Source organism: Lepidochelys kempii, chromosome 11 (genome assembly GCF_965140265.1).
Source record: "Lepidochelys kempii isolate rLepKem1 chromosome 11, rLepKem1.hap2, whole genome shotgun sequence".
In the NCBI taxonomy this organism is placed as follows: Eukaryota; Metazoa; Chordata; order Testudines; family Cheloniidae; genus Lepidochelys; species Lepidochelys kempii.
The window spans coordinates 22,794,328-22,811,046 of NC_133266.1; the positions used below are offsets into that span (position 1 = coordinate 22,794,328).

Sequence of the window (16,719 nt, forward strand, 5' to 3'; positions counted from 1 at the left end):
ATTTGCTCCAATCCCTCAGACAGAGACAAACACCTACAAGATCTCTCTCAAGCATTCTAAAAACTACAATACCCACCTGCTGAAGTGAAGAAACAGATTGACAGAGCCAGAAGAGTACCCAGAAGTCACCTACTACAGCACAGGCCCAACAAAGAAAATAAGAAAATGCCACTAGCTGTCACCTTCAGCCCCCAACTAAAACCTCTCCAGCACATCATCAAAGATTTACAACCTATCCTGAAAAATGATCCCTCACTCTCACAGATCTTTGGAGACAGACCAGTCCTTGCTTACAGTCCCCCCGGCCTGAAGAAAATACTCACCAGCAACCACACACCATACAACAAAAACACTGACCCAGGAACCTATCCTTGCAACAAAGCGTGATGCCAACTCTATCCACATATTTATTCAAGTGACACCATCATAGGACCTAATCACATTAGCCACGCCATCAGGGCGTGATATATGCCATCATGTGCAACAATGCCCCTCTGCCATGTACATTGGCCAAACCGGACAGTCTCTATGCAAAAGAATAAATGGACACAAATCTGACATCAGGAATCATAACATTCAAAAACTGGTAGAAGAACACTTTTACCTCTCTGGCCACTCAGTGAAAGATTTAAGGGTGGCAATTTTGCAACAGAAAAGCTTCAAAAACAAACTCCAATGAGAAACTGCTGAGCTTGAATTAATATGCAAACTAGATACCATTAACTTGGATTTGAATAGAGACTGGGAGTGGCTGGGTCATTACACATATCAAATCTATTTCCCTAAAGTTAAGTATCCTCAAACCTTCTTGTCAACTGTCTAAATGAGCCATCTTGATTTATCACTACAAAAGTTGTTTTCTCCTGCTGATAGTAGCTCATCTTAAATAATTAGCCTCTCACAGTTTGTATGGCAACTTCCAACTTATATATTCTTACTATATGTTCCATTCTATACGTCTGATGAAGTGGGCTGTAGCCCACGGAAACTTATGCTTTAATAAATTTGTTAGTCTCGAAGGTGCCACAAGTACTCCTGTTCTTTTTGCAGATACAGACTAACACGGCTGCTACTCTGAAACATGTAAATACAGTTTGCACCTAAAGTCTCTTCCCCCTCCCCAGCTAGCTGTCAGGGGAGAGTTCATTCAGACCCTGCTTACAATATCCTACCAAGAGCTCAATGGAGAGTTTCGCAGGCTGTCCTGCATTATCCAAACGGGCCAGACTTCGCAATGATTTTGATGACCCTTTATAGCCAGTCAGCCAGGAAATAAGCATTGATAGCACAATGGAAGAAGTCTCATCCTTCCCTTCTGAACAGAGGAAAGTCACTTGTGATGGAATGGAAAGTGTGGAAGGTAGTTATAGAGGTATAAGGTAGTGAAGTGGGCTTTTGTGGAGCTCATAAGATATAAATAGTTCAAATTTCAGTTCCTTAGGTTCATCCTGTCTGGGTGAGGAAATAGTGTTGAGACTAACTATGGGAAGTAATCCAGAGAAGCAGACTGCTTGCTTGGTTTTCTAAGAACTGGCACATGAGGATGTGTTAAAACAGAATATTAAAGAAACAGAAATGTTTATCAGTGTGGGTTTAACCAGCCTGAAGTTGAAACAGATATAACTTCTCTAGTAAACCTTCTGAGTACTTACTGTGGTTGGAATTATTGTTTTACAAACTCCAAGTAACTGAATGGTAAGCAACATGTTTACTAAACCTCCCTTTAAAAAATGCACAAGTAGATTTGTTGCAAGCTTTTTATTTTAGCACTCAAAGCATTTACAGAAGGTAAGAAAAGGGAAGTTGTCTCAGGGCTTAGCAGCACAATTCCTCCCAGCATTTCCTTTGAAACAGCATATTTACCATCTGCAAAAAATTAATGCTATTCTCTACATTTATTGTAATTTTAGCTGGAAAAAAAATCTGTTTTTGTCCTATTGTGCTGCCTGTTATCCAAGACTCAAGGTTTTCTTCTATAGACGTTGATGCAAGTGACTTATCGGTACGGTGGTTAGCTCCTGCTTTGCAGGAAGTGGTTTTTTTACTCCCTCCCCACCCTGCTTTCTTTCTGTCTTTATAAGCTGAGGGAGATTAAACCAATTGCACCCTTTAGACATGTGACCTACATGGTTTCCGTTTTTAGAAATAGTTAAACAGTCGCAAGTTGATGGCAGTTGGAGATAAGAAGAAGACGTCCATGATTCTGTAGGTAAGGAACCTTACATTAACCTTAATGTAATTCATGAAGCCTATTGTTAAAGATGTGTGATAAGAGGTATGTTTATATATCCTTTCACAGAGACAATTTTAGACACAAATTTTAATATTTAAATGATTATTTTATTCCTCTTGGCATTATTTGTTAACTTTAGTACTATAAGCATATGGTATAAGCAACTGTGAAGGGTGCACAAAAGTATATAGTCATTAAAGGGCCAACACCAGCCCTCAGTTACATTCACACAGCTGTGGAAGTTAGGGCAGAGTTTGGAACTTTATTGTTTGGGGCTAAACTGTTCTGAAAAGGAAGGAGGGAGAGTAAAAAAAGCCTTCTCCTCTCTGTGGAAGCTAATGCGCTTATTACATGATGGGGTCATGTAGCTCCATAAACGCCAGGAGTACTGTTACACTATTTGTACTGCAGTGCAAGGACGAGAGACAACTGCAGCCCCTGCAGTCTAATGAGCCAAGTGACTACTCCCTCCTTGTAACACCTCATGTGCAAACCATCCCAAAGGGGGTGAGAAAGAGGCAAGGCTATAACTATTGTCTCCCCTGTCCTGGCTGGAAAGGGAGAGAGGAGAACATTGCACCATTACAAGACCGCACTAGCGTATTTTGGGAAATCTCCCACTGTTAAATTATCACCATTGCAGCAGCACCTATGATAGCAACAATGGGAGTGCTAATGCAGATAGAAGACAGGTGTTTTTAAGTCTACATAATAGGGTGGTAAAACATCTGTTCCCTATTTACACTAGTGTTCCTATTATTATCATAATAATGGAGCTGTTTCAGTGGAAATGCAATGGTGGGATACTTCCGGGAAGATGCTAATGTAGACATGACCTATTGGATGATGCATTATACATGTTCTTTCTGTACTCTGATCTGCTCAGAGCGGGGTTATACTTCCTGAACCACAGTCTCTCCCAGAGCTTCCCTTTGGACCATATTGCTCTGAATTGCCCTTAACATGGCGCTGTGTATAAATCTCACAATCTGGCCCTTAATCTTACTCAGAGAAATAACTAATCAGCAAGACGTACACATGACACACTGTTATGTTTTAATGATGGTCAGCATTTTAAGATTTCATTTTGTGGGACAATATAACAAAGGTTTGATTTTTGGTTACTTTGCATATTATGCAAAACTCAGTCACATTTGTAAATGAGTGCCTTATCACAAAAAATAGCTTGGTTATTTTCTGGAAATTTGGGTCATAGCTGAGAGAAATCATACATGGTTTGAAGTTCCCTTTTGCAATTTGCATACTGACTGTATTGTGTATGGAGGACAGGCTTTTTATTACTGTGATGACAACCCAAAGTGTCTGAACTTCTCAGAGACAAAAGCATTCTGTGTATACTAAAGCAGTGAAGGCAAATACAAGGAACATAGTTTATATAAAAAGACTCTGTATTTGTCTGTTTGATACTTTTAATGTTTACTGTTGCAATGTGCTGTTGGTCATTTGAAATTCACTTTTTTGGAGAGTTGCAAAATTTGTTTGAATTCACAACTTCTTTTTTTCTTTCTTCCCCCTGTAGTTTAACCCACTTTTCCCAAGGGTAATTCAACTTAAAAACATGTTTGTTTTTTTCCCAGAAAAGAAAGGTCTGTGCTCTGTTTTCCAGATGGAGGTCCCCATCTACCCAATTATACCCTAACCCTATGCTGGTACATATGGGTGCTTATTTGAAATGTGATAGATCATTCTCTCCCACACGTATAAACAGTATCCACATTATCTTCCTATACTTAGAAGCTACTACCATACCGTGATCTCTAAAGTGTGGCAAATGTTTAGGTTGTGATGGTATCTTCTGCGTATCTTAACACAGCTTCTGTGAGGCTACTACTCCTCTTGCACACAGGTGAATGGAGAATGGATGTGTGAATGGGAACTGACAGGTACCTTTTAACTGTGCCCCACTCTCTTCCCACTGTGCTGGCCAATGCAGGTGTGAGGAGAGAAGTAACCAGGTAATGAGCTGGTGTAGATATTTTCCACTCTGAAGCAAAAAAGGAAGTAGGAGCCAAATTGTGACTCTGGTCTTCTCTTGGGTAAGTATTATTATGTGTTGCCCCCTACTTAGCACTACAGCCACAATCTAACCCACACTATTTTACTCAGTTGTAGAGAAGAGTTATAGCTGATGCCAAGATTTGTTACTTGTCCCCAGTCATGAATACTAAAGAGAGAGCTCCCAGCCAAGCTTTCAGGCAGTATGCAGTCTGATAAATTCACAATGCTTCACCCCTTTACTAGTTCTTCCAAATGGTGTGTTTGCTACACTCTGCATAGATTTTGGAGTTTGATACAGAGGTGGGGAAGGCCTCTGGACTATTGGAATTACAGGCAACTGATGGACTATCTCCTGTTGGCTGGTCAAAAGCAAAGTCCTCTGGGTTCTTTGAGGCTGACCACCTGCAATTCTGATCTTTTCCCATCTTTCTATAAGCAAGTGTTATGACTGTGCCTTTGCCAGGGAAGGCTACTAACTGTTCTTAAACTTGCAGAGATCTATTCCCTCCTCCAGAAACCTTCTCTTGATGCTTGCCAGTCATGCACAGAAGAGAGCAGACAATCTGTGAGAATGGACATATGTGTTATCAATGAGAGATTTGAAATGTGGCACCTGTTAAGTTCTCCTGTCTACTCAGCATATATATAATGCCTTTTGGGGTGATCATTTTAAAAGACAATTTTGAGTATTGTTAGAATGCTGGTGTAATTATGGAGACACTGGTTGTGGTTCCTTAGTTAAGGCTGTGTTCCAGTTTGCACTTAAATGACTTTCTTTTGTATGAAAAGTACAGGGTATTCTCCCCAAACTTACATGACTTATTCTTTGAGTTGAGAATGTACAGTTGTGTATCTCTTGGCCTGGTCTCAGTAGTTCATTCTCTCCACTATCTGATATCACTTCCTGGATGCATCAGAACCTACAGTTTCGTTACTGGTGGAAGTTGTCTATATGAAGAAGCTTTGGTCTTCTTTAAGGTTTTTCTTCAGAGGCAGTGAGCCAGGTTAAGAATCTCAGCATAACTTCTGGCCATGCTTCTTCCGTGGTATGCCAACTGCCCAAGCATAGTACAAAAGTGATTTTTCTAGTTGCATAATTTGCCCAAATCTGTGCCCTTATTTATCCTGTGATGACCTTGTAACAGCAGCAGATGCTGTTGTGACTATGAGGCCTAATTATAGTAATACCCTCTTAGTGAGGCTCACAGCAGGGGTCTCCATTACTTCCAGCTTGTTTAGAATGCAGCAGCACATACGCTCTTTGTCTGAGCAATTGTGAACGTGTTATAGCTGCCTTGACTTCTTTAAGTTAGGGGCAGGTTGACACTTCCAGCTTTGAATGCCCTTTGAATGCCCCGGGCTATACTGGGGAGCTCTCTGACCCTCAGTTTGACAGATGTCTACATTCACAAAATATCCACCTTTTAGAGAGGCCACTATTGTGTATTGGGTCCACAGGTGATTGTGCCTTTGCTGCATTGGGCACTAGGGTGTGGAACTTGCTCTCCTCCCACACACACCTTGAAGCCCATCTTGGTCCATCTCTCCCTGATTTTGACAAGGATCTCAATGATTTTTTTTCCAAAGGTGTATTTTACAATGAACACTGTTAATCTCCCATTTCTGTCCCCAACCCTCATTATATATTAGACCCTCTCATTTGCTAGTCTATATGAATTTTAATAATGTGGTTTTTAAGTATGTTTTAGTGTCATGTAGGCCCAAATTGTCAATGCATCTCCTGCTCCAATTAAAGTCAGTAGGGTCTGCAAGTGCCCGGAACATCTGACTCAGGTCAGCAACCCAAATTAGTATCTTTGGAAAACTTAGATCCTTAACCTGTCTGTATCAGTGTTCCCACCTTTACAGCAGGCTTTACTCAGCTGGGTTGTTGTTAGAATTAAAGGGCTACATAACAGATGTTGGTATTATCTAACTGACCTTCTAAGACTGTTTAGGCTCACAAATTACTTGGCAAAATATTAACTAAGGGAGCATATAGGTCCTTTAAAAATACTTTAAAAAAACCCAACACCTTAAGTAAGCTCAGGTCATTAGAGATTCCAGAGAAAGTGATGAATGGTTGGTTAAGACACTGACTTATTGTGGTAAAGTAATACATTTTCCCAACAGAATGGTTTCCCATTTGAGCTGGAAGGGTATTAAATACCTGAGCTTCTTAGAGTGTTACTTGCAGATACCCTAAATATACCTGAAAATATTTTATTTTTATTGTGGTATGTCAAACTCAGCATCTTATTGTACTAACTAGACACTTAACAATGTGTAAATTGACACTGTCCCTGTCCCATGGACCTTAAAGTGTTCCTGGAGTTGGGCCTGGCTCAGGTCTAACATATCTGTTTTCAGCACTACTGCAATATCATAAGAAGAAAAAAAAATATAAGGCAGACAAATGAAAAGAGAGCAAGCCAAAAAATGTGTTTTAAGACTGTGCTTGCTCTTGTTCTTGTAATTTCCTTTCCCACCCCACCCTAAGTAAAGTTTGTGACATATGGTACATTCCGTTGCTGAATCAGATATCACACACACAAATTTGTCATTATGTTGCACACAGACACTTAGCACCTATAGCTGTTTGCCAGCTAGCCAGCATGCTGCTAAACTCTCTCTCTCTGGGCAGCAGAGAGGGAACTATAACTCATAGTTATAGTGAAAAGAGCGGTCCACGACTTTTGCCACTAATAATAATAATCCCAAACAACAGAATCAGTGCTTGAATCAAAACCATTATTCTGTCTCTGGGACTAGTAAAATAATCATTCCATATAGTAGACCTAGTGTTTGAGCCAAACCCACCATTCTTATGGCTCCTCTTGACTGTGAGTAGCTCTCACATGGGCCACCTGGTTTTTTAGATCTGGGTGAGAGGTTGTTTGAGCTTGAATTAGGTCAGCATACCATTGGCCGATGTTATATTTTAGTTATTTTGAAAGAAAAAGAGGAGGAAGTGACAATAGACTAGTTGTTCAAAACTCCTATGACTGCTCTTCTTACAATGTCAGGCAGCACTGACCCTATGGCTGTTCAGAGCCAGCCCAAAGGATTTGGGAACAGTACAACTATTAGTACATAGCACCCCCTTCCTTGTGGTAGTCCGTTGGCCTCAATAAAGTAATATGTGGAGAGGGTCAGGAGGGTTTCTAGCCTAAATAATTGGCTAAAGAAACTGGCCCCCTCCGTCAGTTGATTCTTGCTTTTCCTCTGTGGCTGTTCTCTGAGATTCTCTAGTGCTCCAGTGATACTGGTTTGAGTAGCATGCAGGGATGCTTGTTGAAGAACCAGAAGGTCCTGTAGAGATAGAAGTCAATAAGAGTGGATGACTTTCTCCCTGATTTTTATCATCCTTTTTCATTATTGTACTTTTGGATCTTTGTAACATGGTCATTTCTTGAAAGCCAGCAGGATGAGGAGGTGGCACTTCACTAACTATGTCCACACTACCGCGGTAAATTGACCTATGCTATGCAACTCCAGTTACGTGAATAATGTATCTGGAGTCGACATACCATAGGTCGAGTTACTGCGGGGCCTACACCACAGGGGATCGACAGGAGAAACTCTCCCATCAGCTTACCTTGCTCTTCTCGCTGGGGGTAGATTGTGGGGGTTGACTGGAGCGCAATCTGCTGTTGATTTGGTGGGTCTTCACTAGACCGATGGATGGATCTCAGAGTGTCAATCCTGGCTGTAATGTAAATGTAGCTTAAGATGTGGAACTCAAAATAATACATTAATCAAAGTGAAAATAATATATATATACAAAGTGATTAAAAAAATGAAAAGGTTTCTTACACTAGCTATATTATGTGTTGTGGTGTAGATACTCAGTGATATGCTGTTACGTACAAACGGGAAGTTGTTTTATTGTTCTTGACAAATATGGTGTCTTTGGATATGTCTGTCACAGTAAAGTAGGACTGGGTATGCATTATGATCCAGTGATTAGGACACTAACGTGGGACTTGAGAGACTGGAGTGCTGTGAGATCTTCTGATGGAAAGCACTATATAAGAATGAGATATTATTATTTCTTGGGTTCTTCACTTTGTGCTAAGCATGCACATGATTAAAGAATATTTAATATTTTAAACATATACCTCCTTTAAAAATAACTTAAGGTACCATAGGTGTTTCTCCCTTATTGACAACCAGGTGCTTTAGTAATAGCCAGTGATGTCAAGTAAATTGAGGCCAATTAAATCACCTCCCTTGAACAAATCCCCTTTGGGGCAGATGCCTTTCTCTTCCGACCTTCTCTCCAGCAGCATAATGGAGAGAAGTTCAAGGGGTAGGGGAGAAGAGTGCTGTGAAGGAAGAAAGAGCAGCCAGCTTGTAGTCCATTCAGTGTATCATTAGAATGCAATCTGGGATGGCTGGCAGTGCCCAGATCCTTCACTATGGCAGGTCCATGGAGTGCAGAAGAGACAGGGAGAGACCAGAGGGGCTTGCTGGCTTCTAGCCACTAAGGCTGAATTTACAGTTGCTGGTGGGGATGAAAAAAGTTTGCCCCAAAGAGTGAAAAGTTGCAGCCCTATTGCAGAGTACTGCCCTCACTTCAGGAACTGCACCAGAGGCCCAATGGGGAAAACCTGAAGTGGGATTGAGGAGCTGGCCAGCTTGTGATTTCAAGAAAACAGTAGGCAGAGGACTGTAACTGGAAAAAAGGAAAGCAGGAGAAGCCTGTGACCAGGCAAGGAGCGAGGAATGTAGGAAATACATCAATTAGATTCCTGTTGTTTTTTCAGGTGGGAAGTGGAAGGCAGGGACCCTGCTCATTTTCAGGAGGAGTAGGAGAGCTGTTCTAGGAGTTATAAATTAGGAGCTACTGTAGACAATGTGAGATAGGAAGAATTCCAGGTGGGTTAGTTGATTGGTAGATTTTATTTGAGATATCAATAATAATTTTGTGTGTGCACAGGGGGGATATTTGGGGTGTATCTAGCTGGCCAAATCCCTATCATTTATTCTGGACACCAACTGCAACTTGTCATAGCATCAGAAAGAAAAAGCCTTTGGTTGCATAACCATTTTAAACATTTTTATCATGTTTTTAAATACTTGGGAAAGTTTGTTCTTTTGCCTTTCCCATGCAATAAACTTGGAGCCACCAATCGTACAGGCCTTGTCTTCACTAGGAAAAAAATGAGTTTTTAATCTGTATTAACTAACCTGCTTTGAAGATAGGGCAGTTACAGTTATGATTTTAACCTGTGTAAACTGGTTGAGGCTCCTCCCTTTGGATTTTCCTCACCCAGTTAACAGGTTAAATCTACTGTTGCCTTGTATTCACTTGGATTTTAATAGAGCTTAGTTTAACATGGGTTAAAAGCACACCCTTTTTTCTAGTGAAGGCACAGCTATAGTCAAAATGAAAGTGAAATTTGTGTTAGCACAGTTGTGAAGTCAGAACTTGTACAACACAGGAAGGTCTTCTTGAGTCACTGGAATACTTACTGCTTCACTCATTTGAAGTTCTTTGGTGCTGGATGTAGAATTGTGCCAAACTTTTCATCATCAGGTGCCTGCTTCAGGTAAGTATCTATAGTTTGGGCGCTTATCTGAATCTTGCCCAGATACGTTTTGCAAAATGGTGCTGGAAATATCTCAAACAGGTTTTCTGTGAGATTTCTAGCACTTCTACTTCTTGTTGCCACTGAAACTGTTGCAAAAACAACCTTTCTCATGGTATTTCATCGGCTCTGATCTGGTCTGGTAGCATGAAGGAAACAACACTTTTTTAAAGAATTTAGAATCTCAAAAAAGGTACAGTTCAATATGGGTTTAAAAACTGGTGAAAATTCAGGATTTTTATGACATCCAACTTCCTAGTGAAAAATGTTTCTTATACAAAATGAAAAATTCTCATTTTGCAGTATTCTGGAAACAACATTAAGAAGCATCATATGCATGAGTAGAGTGAAACTTTTGCATTTAGATCTACTCAGTCTTGTATACACTGGTTAGAATTTCATAATTTTATTTCTGTATTGACAGAGGGTTTTTCTTTCCCTTTGCTACACACAGTTGGGAGTATAGCTGGCCTGTAGTAGCTCAAACACTATTGCCCAAGCTGAGCAGTGATAGGAACACATCGATCAGCATTTCTCTAGCTGTATCCGGTCTAGCATTAAACTAATTGGATCAATGTGATCCTAGCTCTGCTGCTGACAGCAATTGTTACTGTCAACAGCATAATGGGCAAACAATTTCTAGTTTGTTGAACATCAGCTGATATTTTTCCAGCTGTTTTTGGCACTGAAACAGAGTCAATATTCAACATATCTGGAGTATATTTTATGTAGTTTACGCAGCCTAATAATGGAAATCAGCTTGGTTATGAGTCAAATAGATTAAGGTAAGACATTAAATATGTTGCAAACAGGAAGTACTGTAAGTAGCAGTTTGCATGGGGAGGGTTCTTTTTTTGCAATAGTTCATATTCACGTGGATTCTTTCTATTGCCTGTTATGTTTTTGTAACTTAAGTAAGCCACAAAAGTAATGTAACCCATATAGTACACTTTGAGCTTTGGGTTCTATTTAAAAAACTGAAATATTAAGACCACACATCCCATTTTCAGTAAATGGCGGAGGCGGGGGGTGGGGGGGGTAAAGCCTCAGTGATTTTTGTCACATACCGTGATTTTGGACATTAGCAAAATTGTAAAACCCCTGATGCTTTAAAATAACCCTCATATGATGTAACTCAGAACCAAGTGACGTGTGTGAACTGATTTATGCAGTAGTCACTTATAGACATTAAAATTCTCTCTGACCCCATACTCTCTAATGTTCCCTTTGTGCTATTCACTAATCCTCTCCCCACTAACCAAGTGTTATGCAGTCCCACAGGGACTGGTGGGGAGGGAAATGGAATCTTCACTTGCCAGGTCACAGAATGCCAGAAAAAGAGCCTGAAGTCAATAAAAGTATGTTTGTAGGGCTGAGCATTAGATCTGATTAATTATTGAACTATTTGCTCATCACAGAGTCTACCACTACTTGCCTGGTCCCTCAAACGTTTCCCATGCTATCGTGGAAGAAGCATCATAGAGCACAGCAGAGACCCTTCCTAATGAGTCTGTCTCTCTGAGTATGTCTACAGTGCAGCTGGGAACATGCCTTCCAGCCAGGTTACACAGAGTAGTGCTCTCTCTGCTCAAGCTAGCATGTTAACAGTAGCAGTGTGGACATTCTGGCATGGGTGGCAGCTCGAGCTAGCCATGTGAGCTTGAACCCAGGGGTCACAAGGGCTTAGACTGGAGAGATTAGTCCAAGATGCTGCCCTTGCCGTAATGTCCACACTGCTATTCTTAGCATGCTAGCTGGAGCCGATTTAGCATGACTCCAGCTAGCTGGAGTCCATGACTCCAACTGCAGTGTAGACATAAACTCTGTGGCTTGCTTCTTTTAGGGGCCTATGCACCCATACGTGGCTGGGGGGCAGGTTTTAAGGTTTTGTAGCTGGGACTGCAGTCATAATACAGGCAAGATTCCAGAGTAGCACAAAGCTGCCCTAATGTAGGACAGGATCTGGGCCTCAGTCCTCTATTTACACCTAGCAAGGGCAGCTATCACCAACATGCTACTATCAGACTACTGTTCACGTCTCTCACCCTGTCCACAGTGTACCCACTCTATTTCTCTTCCATCACATCTCCTTTCTCCAAATCCGGAGACAAACTGAACTACAGCTTTTGAAATACACAGCTCTTTTACTGAATTTTCATATTTTTATCAAAACATGTAATAAGAGTAAAAAAAGGTACGCACATGCCACCTACCTAGCTTTGTCTAAATGTAACACAAAGGAGGACAACAACAAAGCAGTCATTTGGTTTATTGTTCTTTTGTCTTAATTTTTTGGCCACTTCAGATACTGTAAATGAGCCACTAAAACAAATATCTGAATAACAAGCTACAACCAAACTATTTCGGGCAACAAACCACACCTAACGTATTTTTAATACTATTGTTACCACACAGGAAATCACTGAATTGAAGAATAACAGTTTGCAAGCTATATTACTGTGTACATTTTAAAACATAAGAGTATGTTGGCACCTACTCTGTGGAACCATAGAAAAAGTGTGGATGTAAGCTATATTCCAGATTGGTGCTCAAGTATGCAGGATGAAATATTGTGCTTTTCTTAAACTTTAGTACAAATACATAGAATTGTAGATGGTAGAGTTCGAAGTAGAAAAGAAGCAAAAAAGCAGATCCAAATCTTACCCAAAATACTATAACAGACACATAGTTTGACTATGATATATATACACACATGACATTGCCATCTTTGTCTTCGTAGCCTTGTGGAGGAATGGTCAGTTTGTTTTTTCTCTCAAGAAATGTGGTGAGTTAGTGCTTGAGTCTGATCTAATTTCACCCCAGTTGTCTGCTATTGTAACTCCATTGACTTAGGTGGATTCTGTGGTGAGATCAGAATCAAGAAAAGGGTACTTGACTCCTGTAGTCATAATGTATTTTGAACAGATTATAAGCAAACTGTTAAATGGCACCAGAATCCCATAAGAACTACAATGTTCTTATTCCAAGTGTGAACCATTAAGGATTTTTCTTGTACTTGTTTATCATGATTGAAAATGTGTATATTTACTTGCCTTGGTCAAACTAGTCTTTATCCGGAAAAAATATATAAAGTTTTAAAACTGCAAGAGAGAGAGAATGAAAGAAGTTGAAAATAGCCTTCCTATATAATGGAACAGTTCAGAACCTCACAGAATACAGGATTTGGTAGTTTGGGATCTTAAGGCTGCTTAAGGAGAGTGTGGTATGAAAACATATTATTATTTGTATTACAGTAGTGACTATGGGCCACCATTCAGGATTGGGGCCTCATTGTGCTAGGAACTGTGCAAATATATTCTAAAACATGGCCCCTACCATATTCTACAGGGATTTGTTCTTGGCCCAATGCTGTTCAATATCTTTAACAATAATCTGGAAGAAAATATAAAATTATTGCTTTTAAAAGTTGCAGATGATTCACATTGATAGAGTAGTAAATAACTATGGGAACAGATCAATAATACAGATCCAGCTGTATTGCTTGGCAGGCTGGGCTCATTTGAACAACACATATTTTAATATAGTTACATTTTAATACGGCTAAATGTCAGTCACTCGAGATGGGAGACCATATTCTAGAATGCACTGGCACAGAAAAGGGCTACTGGTTGAATATGAATCCCCAGTGTGATGCTGTAACAAAGAAGGAGAAAGTGATTCTTGTATAAGCAGGGGAGAATATCAAGAGGAGTCAGGAAGTGATATTACATCTGAATATACCAACAGGGAGACCATTACTGGAATACTCTGTCTGGTTGTGGTGTCAAAACTTCAAAAAGGATGTTGGCAAATTGGAAAGAGTTCAGAACTACAATTATGTTTCAAGGTCTGGAAAAGATAATGAGAGACTAAAGAAGCTCAATCTATATAGTTTATCCAAGAGAAAGTCATGAGGTCACTTGATCATGATCTACAAATACCTATATGGAAAAAAAGGTGTGTTATAGATGGCTCTTGAATCTGACATAAAAAGACATAAAGAGATCCAGTTGTTGGAAGCTGAAGAAAGACCAATTAAAACTGGAAAGAAGGCATATATTTCAACAGTGGGGGTCATTAATTGTTGGAACAAATTGTGAGTTTACAATAAAAAAGGGAAAAACAAAACAAACTTTAGATTATTACTTTCTCTAGTTTTCCCAGTGTATCCTGTCAGCTCATTATCATCTCTTAGATCGTAAACTCCTTCGGGCAAGAACTATATTTATCTGTGTCTTTGTAAGAGATATAAGACTCGTTTCTGAACGCTTTAATGAATTTGTCTCCACCTGTAGCAGACTATAAAATGCTGAACAAACTTGACTGCTGATTTGAATAAACAAGGTGCTAGAGTGGCTGCTGTTTTCTGATGATACTACGGTTTGGTTTTAATGTTAAGGAGTTTTTATGCCGGTTTGTTTTTCTTTGGTATTTGGTGGAATGTGTTATTGCCTGTTGGTCAGCCTAACTTTAAAAGGAATGGAAGAAGACAGAGTCCTTCAAGTGAACAGTAAAGAAGACAGTCCTATGAGGAGGATTGCTGATGATTTTCTTTGTTCACAATATTGGAAGAAAACTGCTTGGCAAAGAAGATATGGTAATCCATAACGTGGCGTATACCAGGAGGAGCCAGAAGATACTATGGCTAAAATTTTCAAAAGGGCCTAGGCAACTTTTTCCATTGCAAGTTATTAGATCTTAGGCTCTTAGTCACTTAGGTAATTTTACCCCAGGTCTATCTGGAGTGCAGGTACTTTTTATTGGCAAAACTTTTGTCTTTCAGGGGTGTTAAAAACACACACCCTGAACAAGAGAAGTTTTACCAACAAAAAGCACCAGTCTGAACAGCACTTTGTCAGCAGGAGCTCTCTCCTGCCGACAAACAGCAGCTACGCTGTGTGCCTTTTAGAGGCACAGCTGTAGCGGCACAACCAGCAGAGGGGCGGGAAGGGAGTTAGCCTGACTGCTGCCAAAGACACTGGGAGAAGCAGGCTATCCTTGCCTCTGTATTTGCATATATCTTCTGTTGCTGTGTGGCCCCTTTCCCCTAACACAGATTTCCTTGTTTGTACAGTCTCCAAGTGCTGGCACATGGGGAAGCTCCACGTGTTGAGGGCACCTAGGCAGGGTGAATTTAGTTTTGGTGGAGGGATAGCTCAGTGGTTTGAGCATTGGCCTGCTAAACCTAGGGTTGTGAGTTCAATCCTTGAGGGGGCCATTTGGGATCTGGGGTAAAAATTGGGGATTGGTCCTACTTTGAGCAGGGGGTTGGACTAGATGACCTCCTAAGGTCCCTTCCAACCCTGATATTCTATGATTCTAACTGTGTTATTAAAAGCTGGGTAGTGTAGAGAAAGCCTAAGTTATGGCAAGCTGCCTATGGACTGCAGTGCTGCCCAGAGTCTCTTCAGGGCTGCCTTGTAACATAGCAACATTTGCTTCCCCCACCCATAGCCTCTCCTTACCCCTGAGCTTGTGAGGGAGTCCCCAGAAGAGAGAGTTATGGCTGTCTTCCACTAAGCCTATGCTAGAAAAATCCTCCCTTGGGTGGATAGGGGGCCTTTACACCATTCTGGACCTTTTCTGTGTCATATGGGGTAGGAACAAGGATGAGAATCTCACCCAGAAGCACTGTGTAGAATAGTTCTTGATCATAGTTCCTGATCTGTTGTGGCTGAGATGCGCTCAGCATGACTCAGGGGAGGGCTTGAATGCTGCTCTAAATTAAAGTGGCTGCAGATGATCCAGGCCACAATGGCATTCCTTTCCCTCTGCACTAGGAAAACAAGAATTACATTTAGCAAAAAAGTTTGAGGTTTTAAAACCTATTTCCCTTCCACATTGTAATAAAAATCAGACCTTTCAGAATTTTTTTTTTAAAGTTAAGCTTCTGATGTTAGGACACTCACCTGGGATGGGGTCAAGGCCCTGTTCTGAATCAGACAGAGCAAAGACCTGGTTTCCTACATCCCAAATGGCTGCTATGACCCCTGGGCTACTGGCTGTTTGGGGGGGTGAAGGGGAGAGGTATATGCTTTCTTTCTCTGGTTTTGCTCAGAAATTCCAACTTGGACCTGAGAAACAAAACAGATATGTTTCTGTGAAAAGCTTTGGTTTAAACAAATCGGCATTTTCGACCAAAATATCGAAGTTGTGTTGTATAAGATATGTTGGTGTAAGGACTGTTTTGGCCACCAGCATGGCACACAACGTCCCCAAGACAGCTGAGAATTGGGACAATAATATTTTTACATTGCCTCTGAAATTGGTGTGGTTCAAATATATTTGTCTTGCTCTAAATCTTGGAGAGAGTGTATCCATGTATTTCCACAGTGACTTCAAGATAGAAATAATTGCTGTTACGGGGTAATCGGGCAGAGGCGATGCATGGAGTGAGGGAGGCATGCGTGATCATGTGCCCCCCCAAGTTTTTTGTCAGGGTTTATATTTTTATTTCTTTTGCGGACAGTGGGCTCAAAATATATGCTCCCCCACTATCAACAGTTACACATCGTCTCTGTAATTGGGCCACCAATGCCATCTGCTCTCTCATAACATGTTGCTACGTGAGCTGTCACCTTCCAGGAGGGAAAATATCTACCAGAGTTGTGCTCCACTCCTTGGTTTTTGGGGGATGGCGCAAGCGACTACAGGGAACAGGAGAGGCCATGTGAGCCCTGTTCCCCAGCAAGCCTCTGACCTTCAAAAACCATTAATCAGATGCCATTAATATTGTCTCCCCATGACTTGCTGTTTCTGTCCATCTCCTAAGCTCTCTAGCTGAATCTCTGCTGCAGAAGGAGGTCATAGTAGTGGTAGAACAGGCTGATAGGGAAGCCTAGCCAAAGTGAAAGAAGGAGGGGAGGGCAGGTG

The 16,719-nt window shown here is 40.8% G+C and overlaps 1 protein-coding gene across 4 annotated transcripts in view; it reads left to right on the plus strand.

The window, feature by feature from the left end:
* The first annotated feature begins 2,107 nt into the window (after positions 1 to 2,107).
* The window catches only part of ARHGAP15 (Rho GTPase activating protein 15), a 456,797-nt gene continuing 442,185 nt past the window's right edge, over positions 2,108 to 16,719 (plus strand). For 2 of the 4 annotated variants that reach the window (XM_073305398.1, XM_073305401.1), the window contains exon 1: positions 2,108 to 2,209. The gene's annotated coding sequence lies outside the window, so the exon portion shown is untranslated. Of the gene's footprint in view, positions 2,210 to 9,555; positions 9,808 to 16,719 lie in introns of those variants that run through there. The other 2 variants (XM_073305399.1, XM_073305400.1) reach the window with 2 other exon arrangements.